Source organism: Mytilus californianus, unplaced genomic scaffold (genome assembly GCF_021869535.1).
Source record: "Mytilus californianus isolate M0D057914Y unplaced genomic scaffold, xbMytCali1.0.p SCAF_9, whole genome shotgun sequence".
Classification (NCBI taxonomy): domain Eukaryota; kingdom Metazoa; phylum Mollusca; class Bivalvia; order Mytilida; family Mytilidae; genus Mytilus; species Mytilus californianus.
The window spans coordinates 16,900,225-16,916,835 of record NW_026262745.1 but is presented as its reverse complement, the minus strand read 5'-3'; the positions used below and the strand labels follow the sequence as shown (position 1 = coordinate 16,916,835).

At 32.3% G+C, this 16,611-nt stretch overlaps 1 long non-coding RNA gene across 1 annotated transcript; it reads left to right on the top strand.

Annotated features, from left to right (window-relative positions):
- The first annotated feature begins 1,505 nt into the window (after positions 1-1,505).
- LOC127714313 (uncharacterized) lies at positions 1,506-7,617 on the top strand. The gene is made up of 3 exons (XR_007987685.1): positions 1,506-1,866; positions 5,756-5,843; positions 6,830-7,617. It is a non-coding gene; the product is annotated as an uncharacterized LOC127714313 (long non-coding RNA).
- The last annotated feature ends 8,994 nt before the right edge of the window (positions 7,618-16,611 follow it).

Sequence of the window (16,611 nt, the reverse complement as noted above, 5' to 3'; positions counted from 1 at the left end):
TCATATATTATTCGGTACGCCAGACACACCCGACATTAATCAACCAAAAAACTCAATATTTTACAGTAGGGAATGAATATCTCCCACGTTCACTTGTCCCTTGAAGGATCAATATTGAATTTCGTCCAATCGCCCCCTCCCCCCCTTTTTTTTATAAGATTACATTATGGCGTATTTTTTTTTAAAATTTTACGAAAGACCAACAAATCGATTTTTATCACCAAATTTGTCTGTGCTGAGATTAACACTAAAAAAGTATAACAAAACGTAACGATTGAAAACTCACAGTTCAGTTTTTAAGATATTTTTTTCTTTGGAAACTTACAGACTAATTTTCAAAAAGTTTTTTCTTGAACCATTATTTATTAAAACGAATTTGTAAACAAAAGTTATTCTTAAATATTGATAATGATCAATGATTGTAAAGAAAAATCCATCATAGTAGTTTGTTAATTTACTGGATCCATGGTGTTAAACATGTCACCTTTCTTTTACAAATAACTGATTAAAAATATGAAGCCTTTACGGTAAAATAAATCATTCTAATAAAAATAAATTCATCCAGATTTTTCTCTCATAACCTTTCAACAGTTATTGTAAACTAATTTATTCGAACTATAATAGTCCTATGACTTGCTGTCCGTTTACCAATATTTATACTTTATTAAGTGTTTTCATATTCATTGATCATTAACTTCATGCGAATATTTATAAGGGGGTAATTATTATAGCCAGTAATAGCTAACAATTTATCTAAAGAAGACGAGATGCTATATTCAAATTCTGAGATACGAATCTAGTTCTTTAAAAAAAAAAATGCTCAACAACAAAATTCTACACTTTCATCTATCTTGGTCTTTTTGTCTCCGCTTCGAAGCCGCCATCCCGTACCAAACATATCTATTCGTTCGCCAATATACAGTCATGTAAGCAATATACAACAGGCAGTAGATCTGAATTTGTAAATTGTTATTTTGGATTTTACCTGATTAGGACGTGTCTCGTTGAATTTTCAAATAAACTTACACACACATAATCTGACTTTTAATCGTAATGTTATGAGATCTATAAGAACATAGAGCTACTGTATATATAGGCCTAGTTGCATGCAAGTCTTTACAACTTATATATTTTGGTATGCTATAGTTTGTTTTTATAGACTATTTGTCATTTGGTCGGGGTTTTTTGTTGTTGTTGTTTTTAGTTTTTGACATGGCGTTGACTCGAGTTTGATATATTATGCATCTTTTGTGCTGTATTTTAACAATTATTTACAAGAATGCTGCATGTTTACACATTCATCACTATACCGCATCTAAATATAGCTTTATTGTAAAAAAAAATAAGGAGATGTAGTATGATTGGTGATGAGACAACTATCAACCAGAATTTAAAATACCTGATATAAGCAATTGTGACTAACTTTCTTTACTCAGAGTGATCGTGAATTAATCAGATAAGCTGGAGGAGGTTTTGTTTTAAACTGTTTTTGACGCGTGCTAAAAAATGCAGCACCTGGTTACATGGGCTCATTTGACAAATTATCACCTTTCGTAATTTAAGTTATAAAATCTAAATTTAAAGTGATCTAAAATGTTCATGACTAACGAGTATTTTCACTTGTACGCTGTGAAATGAGTCTAAGAGTATATACATGTATATCGGGATACTGACTGCATAGTAAAATATGTATGTACCTATTAGTTGCGGCTCATTTTGGTCTTTTAAGTAAGTGTCCTTCCCCTGCATTACTTGATCGCTTTTGTAAAAAATAAACAGCACAACAACAGCACTCGACATCAGTATAATTTGTACCAAAAAATGAAGAAAATATTCAAAAAGAAGGCTCATAAAATTCAAATATTGGTAAGCACGCACACTAACTTGTCACTACGGACATGATCTTTTTGTTAATGCGCCAAACTCGTTTCTTCCACAGGACGATGTCGATGGTGGGGGAAATGACGTCTTGCAAGGCTATTTAGGCGTCCCAGAAAAAAAATTAAAATAGCCTTGCCAGACGTCATATTTATTTGGACTAGGGAAAACCCAACAAATCATTAGTTCCCCAAATGAGTATCCTAGTTGAAAGGTTTTTTAATATGATATAGCTATTTCATATTGGAATGGCACATATTCATGAAAAATCAACAAATGATCCGAAAGTCGGAAAGATGAATATAGTCCTCTGACTTCACAAACTTGGAAACAGTTGTGATGTTGCTTCACTGAGCTATAGATAACCGTACGACCATCAACAATGAGCAAAATTCACACCATATAGACATAGGTGCTTGAGGACAGGAGTCGAGATTCACGTTGATAGTAAACATGCATATTAAGAGTAAAAATATGGTATATTAGTATATATATGGCACAAATAAGTGATATATATTGAAAAATCTAAGATTTATGATAAGAAGGGGGAGGGACTATGGTGTGTGTGTGTGGGGGGGGGGGGGGGGGGGGGGGGGGGGGGGCTCAAAACAGGATCCTGTCCTCAAGCACCTATGCATATAGAAAGCTGTAAATATAATAAAAGGCCTCGAAATGACAAATGTAAAACAAAAAAAACAAGAAGCCTAACATTTATAATAGAATTTAAAATAAAATTGAAAATAGAAATGGGGAATGTGTCAGAGAGAAAACAACCCGCCCAAAGAGCAGATAACAGTCGAAGATCACCAATGTGACTTCAATGCAGCGAGAAAATCCCACAACCTGAGGCGTGCTTCAGCTGGCTCCTAAACAAAAATGTATACTAGTTCAGTGATAATGGACGTCATACTAAACTCCGAAATATATAAAAGAAACTAAAATTAAAAATCATACAAAACTGACAAATGCCACAGGCTCCTGACTTGGGACAGGTGCAAACATATGGTGGGGTTAAAAGCCTATATACTGTAAATTTCAGAAATTATTGCATGCATTTACTAATATTGCCAATTAACATAATCAGTCAAGGATATAACTCTATAGCATGTATAGGGTTATTACAGAAAAATAACATACATTTGTTATTGTGGACTAAAAAATCAAAGAACTGTGATAACATATGCATGTTACATGTTTCAAAGGGACAATATACATCATTAGTTTTCTTAAAATGTACACAGGTTCTATTGATATTACTATTGTCTTTATGTATACTTAACTATAGAAAGATATAACAGTTCATAGCTCGCCAATCATGCATAGTACACCTATGTTATTACTGAAAAAAATATGCCTATAATAACTAACGGGTGTTATTACAGCTCCTCTACATCATTCCTAAGCATTTGCTCAGACATTCATCATGCTTAATTACAATGTATTTTAATTTATTGTAAGAAATAATGATCAGAGCATGTAATGAGGTTCTGCGCAAGCTTCCCAGTAATTCCCAAGTGTCTTATATAACAAGTTAAATGCCTTTAATAACTAATATAAAAAAGAAGATGTGGTATGATTGCCAACGAGACAACTCCCCACAAGAGACCAAATGACACAGAAATTAACAACTATAGGTCACCGTACGGCATTCAACAATGAGCAAAGCCCATACCGCACAGTCAGCTATAAAAGGCCTCGAAATGACAATGTAAAACCATTCAAACGAGAAAACTAACGGCCTAATTTATGTACAAAAAATGAACGAAAAACAAATATGTAACACATAAACAAACGACAACCACTGAATTACAGGCTCCTGACTTGGGACAGGCACATACATACAGAATGAGGCGGGGTTAAACATGTTAACAGGATCCCAACCCTCCCCCTAACCTGGGACAGTGGTGTAACAGTACAACATAAGCCTTGTTATTACAGCTAAGTTTATCCCTTAAAAGCCTCGTTCATTGATTTGCCATGGTTAATGAAAAATGTATTAATTTAATTCAAAAATTAGTTATCAAGGCTATGCATTTAGTTTCTGCGCAAAGTTTCAAGAATTCCCTAGAGCCTACTAAAAATCAAAATATTTATGATTTATTTTACAAATAACAAATATATGTTATTACAGATTTAGAAAATTTAAGGATTTAAGAGTAGACAACTCATGAAAGTATCTGTAATAACACATGCAAGTTATTTTCTGTAATAACCCTATAGAGTTATATCCCTGACTGATAATCATGATAATTTCCCTTTCAATTTTAAAAAAAATCTGATTTAAGTTTTTGTTGTATATTGGGACTTTGGATAGTCTCAAGAATGCTTTCACCAATTGTTATGAAACTTTGGTGAATTGATTTTATATATTGACATAAACTCCCTTTTCATTGTTATGACCCTTAGTGGGTCAACCCTTGACCGTCTGTCCCAAAGTCATTGGTTTTTGTTCTCTAATTAAGTTTGCCTCAACCAAATGTTATAAAACTTTTACAAAAGCTTATTACCACAATACTCAGATCAAGTGTGGTGGTGTCAGTGTTACCGTTCTAGAGTTATGCCCCTTTACAAATGGAAAAATTGCTGAATTTTTGGTTTCCCGCTCTCTAACTTTAACTTTAGTTTGCCTCAACCAAATGTTATGAAATTTGCACACAGTGCTTATTACCACAAAAAAACAGTTTGAATTTTGGTGGTGTCACTTTTACTGTTCTAGAGTTATGTCCTTTACAAATGGAAAAAATGATGAATTTTTCGTTTCCGTCCTCTAAATTAAGTTTGCCTCAACCAAATTTTATTAAACTTTAACGCAATACTTTTTACCACAAAATCAGATCAAGTTCAAATTTAAGTAGAATAAATTTTACCGTTCTTAGTAATCTTCCTTTATAACTTTATATGATATGCAAGCCGGAGTATCATCCTCTATTTATTTTTATATAAGATGCAGAGTTATGGAATTTTAGTTGTTGGAAAATTGTTTAAAATTGTCCATTTTCACACTTTGGAAGGTTTTAGAATTGTATTTGTTCAAAAATCACGGCCTTAAACTTGTATACACTTGCAATATCCCTAAATGGAGCCAAATTATTTTCATGTTTTGTTTCAATGTATACCACTGTGTGCATGTCCTTTTTTAGCTCACCTGGCTCGAAAGGCCAAGTGAGCTTTTCTCATTACTTGTCGTCGTCCGTCGCCGTTGTTAACTTTTTATATTTTGAACTTCTTCTAGAGAACCACTGAATGGAATGGAAATAAACATGGCATGAATGTTCCTTATGAGGTGCTGACCAAGAGTTGTTACTTGATCCAAGATGGCCGGCAGCGGGGGACTTAGTTTAAGATAGGACCCTATAGGAAATACATACAAATGTCTTCTTTTAGAGAACCACTGAATGGAATGAAACCAAACATAGCATGAATGTTCCTTATAAGGTGTTGACCAAGTGTTGTCACTCTGTAGCCGATCCATCATCCAAGATGGCCGCCAGCGAAGTACGACAATATTAAACCAAATATGGCCTCAATCATTATTAAAGTATGTGTTATGATTTTTATCTTTTTTTATATGATTTCAAAAACCCAAATAGAGTCAGGTGAGCGACACAGGCTCTTTAGAGCCTGTAGTTTTTTTTTTAGGGGGGGGTGGGGGGGGGTCTTAGTTGCGCAGTGCTCACAGTTTTTCTATAATGATTAATGTAGTTGATCATTAAAATTCATTTAAAGCATAAACCCAAGCTAAAAGGACAACAAGCTTATCAAGCACTCATGGTACAGCTTTTTATTAAACACGCATTGATATATATACATTAAACAGCAAAATGATTATTGATGCAAGATGTCATTAAATAATAATTTTTACTCGTTGTATGTGTAGGACAAGAACTATAGAAGATACAGAGAAATTATAAACAGCAGAAATGATAGGCAATTTTAAATTTGCAGAAGTCAACAAATCCTAAATGGTAAGTAAACTCATCATAGATACCAGGATTAAATTTTGTATTTACGCCAGACGCACATTTCGTCTACAAAACACTCATCAGTGATGCTCGATAAGACTCATAAGGCCACTTTTATAAAAATTATTGCCCTTGAAAGATGATTATCATGATTATTATAAAAATAAAAAAGATGTGGTATATTAAATATGAAAACTATTGATCATGGCTCTTAGAAAGCAATTATAGGCCAGGGACGGCCTTCAATAATGAGAAAATCCATGCCCTATTGTCAAAGTAGTCATAATAAAAGGCCCTCAGATGAAAAATTGAAATAATCCCAACTGTAGAACTAATTGCCTAGTTTATAACAAAACAAATTAAAAAAAAATAAATATGACAGATATGAAACAACTACAACCACTAAATTTTAGTGTCAGAATAAACTACAGATTCCGAACTTGGGACAGGCACAATCAGAATATGGTACGGTTATATAAAAATAAGAAGATGTGGCATGATTGTCAATAAGACAACTCTTCACCAGACAAGAAATGACATACCGGTAGATTTCTTGCAAAAAAATAAACAGTCCGGACTGAGCAGGAAATTTATACCTTTCCCTTAATCGAAAAGACACAAAAGATCTGTTAGTACTCACAGTTACTGACAGCTAGTTAAAAATCAATAAAAACTAATACATGTAATAAAAAAAATCAGGTTTGTGAGCACTCAACCCTACCTTAACTTTGGACAGTGGTTTAACAGCTCAACATATAAAGAACAAACTGTAAAATAACCGTTGCAATTGCCTCAATTCAAAAGATTGATAAAATGCACAAAATCAACAAATATAAAAACCCATAGACAAAAAGCACGGAATTGAGAGAACTCACAAGTAAGAAAGGAAATATTCTTAAAATGTTCATTAACATGACAAAATAAGCTTTTTTATTGCTGTTTCTCTCTCCATTTATAACATTTTATTTGTTTATTTTGTGTATTTATAGGTGATCAGACATCTTGGTTTTCATGATCAATAGGTCAATACTGAAGAGGACACTGAAAGTTGATATCTATCTACATGGTGCGCTAATTGGATTAATGTGAAATGGAATGTGTGCTTGCCTGCAAAAAAGAAATAGGAAATTTCATCATAATCACATGATAATGGCTATAAACAAAATGGAGTTCTATCATAGATGCAGAAATTCACAATTGTATACATGTAAATGCAACAACATATTATATATATTTGTCGAAAGAAGGGAGAAATGAAGAAAAAAATAGTATTTTGTTGTTGAAAGGAACACCAGCTTTATCCACTCATTTCATTGTTACCTCATATCAAATATACTGAAGAAGATCTTCGAAGAACAAATTGCAAAAATGTTTTCTCTAAGAATTGAAGGAAATTGTTAAGTGAATGGAATAATTTATGCATTGAACTTTTACGTAGTGGATTGAATAACTGTACACACATGACACAGCAGCTGAAACAGAGGAAAATTAAAATTTACAAGAAAAGTGTTTATTTTATTATTTAATTTGCAAATATGAACGCATTCTTAAGAACACCACAAATGGTATGACATCCAAATTGGTTACTTATTAATGTATACAATTGAAACAATAACAAAGAAAACAGAATACTTTGCTACAAAAAATTTTTAATAAATCAAAGTTAAAGTCTTATAAAGTATGTACAATACCTTGACCTAAACAGTCAGACTCACTGTATTGTTTTTGTATGTCATGATAATTTTGAGGCAAAAATTTATTAAAGTTTTAAATATCATTTTTATCATTTATTAAGTCTTGTAAACATTATGTTCATACTGTTTGTATAGTGAAGAAATTTACAATGAGTAAAAATAGGGGAAACCATTTCGTACAGGGAAAGTTGATGTACAGACATTTCCTTTGAGGAAATTTGGAGAATAATGTTTTCCTTAGAGGAAATTTGTGGTATTGAATTTTCCCTCAAGGAAAAGTGTTTGTTAAAAATTTCCTCAAAGGAAATTGCAGTTGACAAAATTTCCTCACAGGAAAAAGTATTTCCTCAAAGGAAAATTTGAAGCTGCAAATTTCCTCAGAGGAAAATTTGAAGCTGCAAATTTCCTCAGAGGAAAATTTGAAGCTGCAAATTTCCTCAGAGGAAATAGAATTTCCTCAAAGGAAAATTTGAAGCTGCAAATTTCCTGAGAGGAAATAGAATTTCCTCAGAGGAAATATTAATGCAGCAAATTCCCTAAGGGAAATGTTTTTCCCTTGAGGAAAATACAATTTCCCTTAAGGAAAAATCTTTTTCCTTTAGGGAAATTTGATTTCCCTTGAGGAAAACTACTTTTCCTCTGAGGAAATTGTTGAAAAAAGGGGCATAACTTTTTCAACAGTGGTGCTAGAGCCAAAAATTTTTAGGACAAATATCAGGGAACCAATACCAACCAAGTTATCAACTTCATTTTGACTTAACTCCAAAAATTAAGGTGACAACTTTTGCACTCAGCGGAAGTGCAAACTTGTCCCGGAGACTGTTCTTGACTTCATTTTCTTGGATCATGTTAAGTTTATGTAATAGTTGTAGTAAAGCTTTCATTTAGGACTATCAACATAATATCAATGGTTAGTAAAGAAGGCGAGACATTTCAGCGTGTGCACTCTTGTTATATATTTAAAAGATCTACTCCTAAATTTTCATTTACATGAAATATAATTTTGCAATGACAACAAAGCTTTTGATATTTTTTTCAAAGACCTATTTTATTATTCACATGCTTAATTGAAATACCGACTACATCGTATCATAAACAGAACTTTTTCTATAAAAATGAAACTCGTAAATACAAATTCCTGGATTACAGTCTTGAAAAAAATGTTACTTTGTGAGGAGCAATAGTGATTCAAACAACAAATAGACCAAATATGAGATAATTAATTCTGCACATCTTAATTGACAACTTATTTTTCTAATTTGGTGGAGTGATATTTAATCAAATAGTCAGCATTCAAATGAGCATTTAGAAGACAAAAAGTACCTTGCAAATTTCATTTATTTGGAAATTTTTATTTTAATAAAAATGATTAATTACTGAGGAAGAAATTTCCATTCTTGCTAGATTTAACTTTTTCACGGATTCATTTTTTTTTCTGCTCTTAACGAATTAAATTTGTTTAATTGCTACTTAATTTCATCCTAAGTTTGTTATAACTTTTCTTATTGGATTATCAGTTGAATTCTACTCACTTTCATTTATCTGTTAAATAAAAAACCTTTTTTCTTCACTCCAAGAATTGTTTTCACACGGTATTATTTTTGAATTTGAGTTGAAGCGTCGATCAACAATTTTGATAGTTTATAGAACATTTTTAACCCGCCCACCCGTGCCCTATTAGACGTGTTAGGAAAGGGATTTTAGAATATAGCAAAGTGCTCTCGACCAATGAAATTATAGGATTTGGTGTTTCTTAATTGTGAAGAATGAATGAACTCATGTTCTTAGTAAGGGATTCTCCTGTTGTTTAGGCCTACTTACAGTTCAAAACAAAAAGTTTCTATAAGCGAGTTACAAATGGCCCGAAGCTTGAAAGAATCTGTGATTAAAACTGACTAAAAGTTGAATATTGAAACAAACAAAAAAATCCAATTAAGATGAAGTTTACTGGTGCAATAACATTGGTACCGTTAATGTTATTATGAGAATATTAATAACTTCAAATTACTAAAAAAAAAAAATAAACAATATCAAAGCAATGCAAAAAAAGAATAAAAAGTTTTAGAGTTAAATAAAACCTAATCTAATTCTTTAGCTTATACTCTTTCAAAAACTCAGACTATTGGATGCGCGGTTGGTGAGAATAGTAATTTCCAATATTCTGATAAAATTAAAAAAAAAAAGAAATTTAGTTTAATTTTTTAATATATTTTAAACTTTTAAAACTATGTATTTGAACATTTCCCTGACATAATGAAGTAGTATTTGATGTTAAGGACTGGACTAAAATATTAGCTGTAAAATAAAATTTAGTTGTAACTCAAATTTTAAATTTATTGATTTGAACTGGAAATAAACAAAAAGATAATTCCTCGCTAAAATATTACATGATTTACATTCATACTCACAATCAGGAAACATTTCTTACCATTTCATTGTACTGTTGTGTCATCTAATGTCTAACACACAATCTATTATATTTTCCAAAATTATAAGAAAGTCCTTACATCAATAAAACTAATCCACAAATGAAATGCCTAAAAAGGAAGTCATGCATTAATTACAAACATTGCACTGACAATGGAACTAATTCTTAAATACAACCAATCAAGATATCATTTGAGCCTTGATCACTTTACAATATTCTAAGTTTGTAAGAGAATGTTACACCCCAGTTCTATTGTTATACTTCATAGTTTCTATTTCTGAAACAAGAGTAAATTGAATAGATCTATTGTTAGGAATAACAATGGATTTTGACCACAGGGTGTGACGAGCGGGGTTTCTGGAAACCCCTGCTTCTACATCCCGAAAACAAAGTCCATTGTTACATGTATTCATTACAATAGAAATTGATTATTTTTTAAATAGCATGAACATAAGAAATCACTAATAGTGTTCACTACAAGTTGTTTCAATATATTAAAAAAACACATAATAGGAAATTCCAATAGCGATAAAAATATTAAGCATCTATTTTAAATAAAAAAAAATCCTTTAAGGGAAAACTAATTTGATTGATAGCGTTGAAAACTAAATAAAATTGTTCGCAAAAAAAACATACCCCCCCCCAACATTGAAGTTAAAATGGTTGCTCCCTTAATACTCCTTTGCTTGAAGGTAAAATTTTTGATCCCAGTCATACGTCTCTATTCTAAAGCATTGATCTTTAAAAAAAATTGGGGATTCTAACTCCCGGACCCCCCCCCCCCCCCCCCCCCTCCCTGGATTGCCCCAAAAAAGGGAGTTCCTAAATATTCAATCTGTATTTTTGTATATTGAGCGTGTCCGGTCGTCGGATTTCTAATCCAGACACACCTATCCCTCATGAATGTCTGTTTATTCTCGAGAAGAGGGGGGGGCTTCTTTTTTTTTTTTATAAAGCCTAACATAAAAAATACATTTATGATTACCTTCATTAAACTGATACAGGTAAGTACTTTGGATTAAAATATTGCCTTTATCTTTAGTCTCTTCTACCAAATCCAACGCTTGACTCAACCTGTCGTCCGTCTTATACCCGTCCATATTGACAACTGCATACAAGGAGCATGATATTTTTTTTTGTAATAAGAATGCACGAAACGGTCAACCTTAAACTGCTGATCCATATTAGCACCAGGATTTAACGGGAATATGCAAAACAGCAACTTTGACATTTGTAAAATCTACTCACTTGTCAAAGTTTGAATGAATATAGCCAAAGTAAGGTTACTTGTGGGGTTTCATGTAAAAAAAAATGTTTTTCTTATAAATCATGGTTTGATTTTGTCAATAAATATGCTATCCGTTCTTTTTCATTTAATAATCAATGTTAACAAATATAGGGTTTAGCATTGGGTGTAAGTTAGTTATACACCTCGGGATACGGCGTGTCTGGATAAGAAACCCCTCCGGCCTCCGGCCGTCGGGGTTTCTTATCCAGACACGCCGTATCCCGAGGTGTATAACTATCTTACACCCCATTCTAAACCCTATTTGTTAACATTGATTATTAAATGAAAAAAAAAAAAAAAAAAACGATAGCATATTTATTGACAATATCAAACCATGATTTATAAGAATATTTTTTTATTACATGAAACCCCACAAGTAACCTTTCTTTGGTTATCTTCGTTCATACTTTGACAAGTGAGTATATTTTACAAATGTCAAAGTTGTTGTTTTGCATATTCCCGTTAAATCCATGTGCTAATATGGATCAGCAGGTCAAGGTTGAGTGTTACGTGTATACTTATTACAAACAAAAAATACATCATGCTCCTGGTATACAGTTGTCAATATGGACGGGTATAAGACGGACGACATTTTGTGGCAAGCGTTGGATTTGGTAGAAGAGACTAAAGATAAAAGCAATAGTATAACCCAAAGTACTTACCTGTGTCAGTTTAATAAAGGTAATCATAACTGTATTTTATAATTAACGACTTTATCAAAAACAATACCCCCCTCTTCTCGAGAATAAACAAACATTCATATTCGAACATACTAAGGGATATGTGTGTCTGCATTAGAAACCCGACTATCAGACACGCTCAACATACAATATTTAATATTGAGGAACTCCCTTTTGGGGGGAGGGGGTCAATCAGGGGCTGATCCAGCCGGGGATTCCCAACCCAAGAGAAAAAAAAGGGGGGGGGGTCCAACCATTCAAATGCATTGATTTTTTAAATAAAAGTCAGGTCCAACCCGCGGAACCCCCAACCCAGGATCGGCCACTGGGTAACTGGGGGGGGGGGGGGGGATACGGGAGTTAGAATCCCCATTTTTTAAAAGATCATTGCTTTAGAATAGAGACATATGGCTGGGATAAAAAAATTACCTTCAAGCAAAACTAAGAGTATTTAAAGGATTATTTTTGTATTCCATATAGATGCTTATTGGAATTTCCTAAAATGTGTTTTTTTTCTAATATCATGAAACAATTTGTAGTGAACACTATTAGTAATTTCTTATGTTCATGCTATTTAAAAAATAATCAATTGCTATTGTTACGAATAACAATGGACTTTGTTTGCGGGATGTAGAAGCAGGGGTTTCCAGAAACCCCGCTCGTCACACCCTGTGGTCAAAATCCATTGTTATTCGTAACAATAGATCTATTCAATTTACACTTGTTTCAGAAATAGAAACTATGAAGTATAACAATAGAACTGGGGTGTAACATTCTCTTACATATACTAAATACTGCGCTGATGTTAAATACCAATACCGGTACAAGATTTAAGTGTGGACTTTCTCAAAATGCAATTGCATTGAAAAGTATCCCGGCGTAGTATAGTTTAGCTTTGTGATGGGTTTGATACAATATGAAGCAAACGGTTAACGTCGACTCCAAATTTTAAGACGTGCATTGGTCTTACGTTAATCTCCATACATTCATGTGTATTTGTTTGATTAAGGAGCGCAAAACAAAACTTTAAAAAGATATATGTAAGGGTCAAGATTGTGAATGACGGATTTTACGGCCTCAAGTCCAAATATATATATTAAATGATATGAGTAGAATATGTTTTAATAGTCAAATAACTCAGTTTGCTTCTCCACAAGTCCAGAACACAATTCAACAATTTGATTTGATTCGTGTCTTTAATGTCTCCACAAAGTTCCGACAACCCTAAATGTTTTAAACGTCTGATGGCGTGTTCGATATAAACTTGACATTCTGAAATTCTTCTATTTATTTTGTTTGCATTTTATTCTTTTCCTTTTCAGTTTTGTCTTACTAGGTGTCTCCTATATGGCATAACAATTGGTGGAAGGTTTGCATAAATCTTATCACATAGATTGACACAGTTTGGAGGAAAATCCAATTCCAAGTTGGTGCCAATTCTTGGAAGAAGGTTGTCTTGCTGCGCATCGTTTTAATGTTCAAGAAAACCAATTTTCATGAGCCGTATGTGATTCGTATCTGGGTTTAAATGCAATGAACGGACAGATAGACGAAAGAACGGACGAATGCACCCATCCGACCAACACTCTATATACTGTCCAATTTAGAAGCGGAGTGTATAGTGAATATTAGGCAAAGCAAAATGAAGGAAATCGGAAAACAATTAGACGATATATAATTTTAGCAGGATTTGCAAGAGGTGAAAATGATTATTCCATTCTCAAAATATCCTCCTGACCCAAAGATAATAAAATTAACTTCTCCATATGAAAGTTTAACGCCACTTTCAACAGTATCTTAATTTAATCGTGGTGTTCTGTTTTGTTTGTAAAAGAAGCCGTGATACAAAGGAAAAAAACTTCCGACCCTTCACTGAAACGTAAATTTAACATGCTTGAATAATGCCTAAATGTGGTAATCTTTTAAAACTTAATTCGATAACCTCTTTTGTTCGAAAAACTAATTGACACAAGTTGATAGAAAGAAAATGTCAGTTATAACTTGAATTAGAATAATTAATTCACAAATGTTAACGTTTTTTTTTTTTTTTAGGTATTGTGTCTTTTCAGCATTACATTAAATTGCCAGAATGACCTTTCTAGATAAAATAAAAAGAGAAAGATAATCAAATTGAATACTCTTTTGTTTCATTCTTTTATTTTTTTTTACTGTCAAGTACACAAATTTCTAGTTTTTTATTAGAATTTTAAGCTACACATAATTCTCTATGCTAGAAAATAATATAAAATAAGGAAATTTGGTATGATTGCCAAAGTAGATAACTTTCTATTAGAGACCAAATGACGTCAATGTTTAAAATTATAGGTCACTGTATGGCCCCCAACAAGGAACAAAACCCATCCTGCGTAAAAGCTATGAAAGGCCCCGACATGAAAAGTATATTTTAAATAAATTTCAAATGAACGAACATTTTGAACAAAGATTGTTGTAGATTAAAAAATCTGATTCAGGTGTGATTTGATTGCAGTGTTTTTTTTTATTCATTAATTTGATCACTTTGCAGATTTTCCTTGTAGTCGTTCAACAAAATAGTAAGAAATTGGGGAACAACGATCTTAAACCGAATCGATCACTACTATGAAACAATGTAGTTTTATGATGATAATAATGATCGTGTTATTTTGCTGGATCCTCGTTCGTGTATTGCAAAAATAAATTGTTATTATTTTATTGTTTAAAAATCATCTCAGTATTATTAAAACAAACTCATGCAGGTATCTTTAATGAATGATTAGCTGTACTTTTTGAGATGGTCCCCACTATAGCCTGTAGTGGTATTGGTTTTTAACATCAGCGTCAAAATCGTATTGACTTTCCTAACACGTCTATTTATAAATGGGTATTACATTATATTTTTCTACTGGTCTTTAGGGTTAATTTTATGTATTAACAATTTTTGAATTTCTATCTTGGTTATTCTTTAATGTGTTTATTGATTATTATTGAACTATTGTGTTGCGTGAATCCATCTCATTAGCCTAATAAATGTTTTTATTATATTAGTTGTTTCATGTTTTTGAAAGTAATTTCAATTTCAAATATAGATGATGTCCTGTCACTCAACAAACATTTCAGTGAGTGCTTTCATCTCACATAACCCAGTAGACACCTCCGAAACTAGAACGTCTGCTTAATATTTTGATCTTTTTTTTTTTGATATAATGACACAGATTGAAGACTTAAAACTAGAAATTATGACAAACGTGATGATTTATTTAAACTCACTTATTGTCAACTTCCAATTTTGCGGCAGTAACGTACCATCTTCCAATCGTACTGCATTTATATATCTCAACTAATACATAACGCTTGCGTATGTTCTTGCCGCAACAGAGTTACGCTGTCTTAGATTTTTAGATACCAGTCCTGATTCTGATTTGTACATTTTGACTAAGTGTAGATTCACATGGCGGATGTTGCACCCATAGCATTAAACGCAATTTCACTATGACATGTGTGTAAGACTGGATAAAACTAGAAAGATATTTATATTTGGTCAATTTGTTATCAAATCTTCTCATCTCCTCTTTAAAAATATGTGAACAAATGACATTCCACTTGACATGCTGTCTGTTTGTTCACATATCAATAGACAAACATGCTATCCTTTGGAAAGGCATACTAACAAAAGTGTTTCTTTGTTATTAAAATGATTATATGAAAACAAAATGTACATTTACATACCAGTACAGCCTTTAACGTTATCACACCTGCAATTATAAACAATATTATCATATGTATACTTATAATATATATGGTTGTATTCAACCATTAATTTTAGAAGAATGAGAAGTGAATTCTGTAAGTGAGGCAATCTTTATGAAAAAAAAACATGATGTACGAACCACTATTAATTCTCAACAATGAACAACGAATTAGAATATGTTTTTTATTTAAAGGTATTATTTGAGTTGCAGTGCTTGGATTAAGAACCTCAAACTCGACACGGAGCTTTGTTTTATCTTTACATTCTACACTTGAAGGCATTTTCACTTTTATATTCTACTTTTTTAAATACTATCATCACAAATGACCTTTACCAAAATCTAGAGAGATTTGTTACCAGAAAAAACAAGGAAACTGGCCAATGAATATGGTGGTGCAATATTAAAAATCGATATAGACTAATATACCACAATTAGTACGCATATTTCCCCAAAACCAATATATATGTATATAGGAAAACCGTTTAGGCTTACCCCATTAAAAAGACTTTGAGAAGGGTTCCTCTGACAGAGCTAATTACATACGGGTTTGAAGAGCACATGTCCACTTATACATGTTATATGTATGAACAAAGTTCTAATTCAAGATATTTCATCTAGAAATGAAATAAGGTTGTTCTGTGCTTCCTTGAAAGACCTTATATACACTTACCCTTTTTTGGAACATTATACAATGATCCGATTCGGGGTTTCCCCGACCCTGTCTTACCCGCAGGTAGGCATATTCTTAATATGAAACAAATGCTTTCTGAAAGGCCTTCAAAGCAAACCTTTAGTGTTAACTGATCCATCAGGTCAAAGGTCACTTGTTTGCTTATATCCGACAATAAGATGTACAACAAAATTAAAACAAAACTATGATGAATAACTAAATGTGTTTATTCTTGTTTTCGTAAACAAATTAAAATTGTATTTCACATTCACTTTGAATATAC